Raw genomic sequence first — 2,639 nt, 5'->3', positions numbered from 1 at the left:
GATCTAAGGGAGGACCTTAGATTCATTATTCTATTGCATGCAGCCTAACAAGCCAATTCACCCCCTAGTTGTGAGCATAAGGCTAAGGGCCCTTTGAGCCCCTTTTTCAGACTGCATACCACTGCACGCGTCCTCAGCCTAGCCCTTGTGGCAGGCTTTTTATGTGGGATCATTTGTACAGGTCACAAAAGCAGACTTGCCCTTAATTGGGTTAAGTGCTTTGGTGCTTTGTGACATTATAATGAATCTCCATGCACGCCCCCAGCTTCCTGCTGCTGGTGTGATTTTTTGGTCCTAAACATGACCATCTTTAAATAAAACTGTTTAATTTTTAGTCAAGTGAAGAATATCTAGAATTATTCGCTTGTACATTTTCAGCCCAGAGAAACTCAGGTGTGGGGCGCACCTTTTTTGACATCATCCATCATCATCTCTACTGCTGTCAGCCTACCTCAAGACTTGGTAGCAGGCACCTTCGTGTAAGCCGTTCCCTCACCAGGACAGCACTGCAGCAACATTTTGATATTGGAACCTTTGTCCCCCCACTCATATTCATTTCAATATGGGCAATATTTGCGAAAATACCACGAGTTATCGCTCCTTATATGCGAAAATACTATGAGTTATTGCTTACATAAGACTCTCCAGCGTCCGCAATGACATTAAACTATTATCTATCATTTATATATCATTTGTATAGGATTGGTCACCTATAAATATATAAATGAAATATTCTGGATATCTAAAGACATGCTACTCCGAATTGACACAGTGATTGTCCATATATAAGATCTCCAAGAGCACGGCAGTCTTTGACTGTAAACTGCTGGCGGAAATAGATCTTTACTTAGCAGTCCACAATAGATAATTCAATTTTTAGGGAGTTATTTTGGCACACACAATGAGATATTGGGAACCCTTTTACCCAGAAGCGGTCTCAGAATTACTACATATTGCGCAACAATTAGTAATTTATTTGCTATGGGATGCCTAAACCACCTTTTCCCCAAAAGTTATAAGGCTTTTTCTCTCACCCACCCTCCCTTACTTTTGTGCCCCCCAGTCTTGTTTTAACTCGCTCATGCCGCGTCGGTTCCGGGAGGAACCTGGCAAGGGGGAGGTAATGTAGGATACAGCGAGTATGTACGAGCTTATCTGAAGATGTGCGCATAAGAAGTGCAGCACTCAAAGATATATAGTGAGTACCGAGCGCATGTCCTATTCGAAGAGTTGAGAAGGATCCACAAAGCAATTAGGATCACATGTCCGACGACGAGCGTGAGCAAGTCAAGGATGATCCAAGCAGCGTCAAAGGATCACATTTTCAAACCTTCCATTTTTTAACTTTTGTCTACATAGCATGCCAACCTAAAGGGCAATCGAGAGACCATTGTCAACAAGTATGAACAGCGTTGGGGAACACATCTACTTGCATACAACAATGCAAACATGGCAGCTATTTTATATAAAATCCTAAAAAGACATAGGCAACCTTTTAGGTACAAGACACAATCTTTGAAACAGCCCTCTGACCAAGGGCATCCTATCATTTGGCAGCTATGAGCGCCACTAATGACCTGGGCAAGTCATTAAAACTACATCACTATGGCAGCTTTGAGCGCCACCAAATGTATGACATCATCACGGATCACGGATCAACCAAGATCATGATCGATCAGGAAGTCTATCATGACTCGATCGACGGATCAAACATAATCACGATCGATCAAAATATGTCATACCTTCAAACACGTGTCTAGGCGCCCATAGAATCTTATCTTATCGATGTTAAAAAACATATACTGGTCGAGATTCGAACTTAGTACTTCACTGTTCAAGTGGCTTAGGGGTTAAGCCATGATGTTTAAGTCTCTCAGAGATCACCTGACACACTCTCAGGTCTCGCTCGACCTCCAACGAGCACAGGGTCGAATCTCAGTGGAGGCAAACAATATCATGACATAATTTCTGACTCGACAGCCGTAACACAGAAGCATGAGATCTTGACCGAAGACCGAGGATAAGGAGATTGCATCCGCAATCAAAAACTATGTTTTTGCATCTATAACCCTTACTTTTTAAATGCAACAATCAAGTCAAATGCGTCACCACCAACGACCTTAGCATGTCGTTAAACTGTTCACATTTTGACAGCTTTGAGCACCACGAATGACCAAGCGCATGTCTTTAAACTGCAAGCCCTTTTGCACACTATCTTGGGCAACAGCAGCCAATAGCGCTGTCTGTGACATCAGACATCTAGGACCAAGAACTGTTAGCCCCACAAGTGCACCATTTACCTGAGCAAGTCATTAAACTGCATCACCCCTTTTTGCTGCTAGCAAAAGTCTTAGATGCCATTCACACAACACACTCTGCCATTCCACCCTGGAAGTCAGAACCTGAAGCGAGGGTACTATTTACCATAGCATTTAGTCAGTTCATCCGGAGTCTGAACCTTGAAGTGGGGGTAGTGTCACAGTATTAAGTGGCACCTTTCTTTTTGCACCATCAAAGTCCTCATTTGAGTGGTTATTCGGATGTCAACCTTCATATTGGTCTCGCAACGTGGATACTTGGACAAACAGCACAATGCCGCCACATACATCACGGACATGACTGTGTCTACCACATGACCA

This window comes from Laetiporus sulphureus (assembly GCF_001632365.1).
Source record: "Laetiporus sulphureus 93-53 unplaced genomic scaffold LAESUscaffold_15, whole genome shotgun sequence".
In the NCBI taxonomy this organism is placed as follows: Eukaryota; Fungi; Basidiomycota; class Agaricomycetes; order Polyporales; family Laetiporaceae; genus Laetiporus; species Laetiporus sulphureus.
This window is presented reverse-complemented; position numbering follows the sequence as displayed.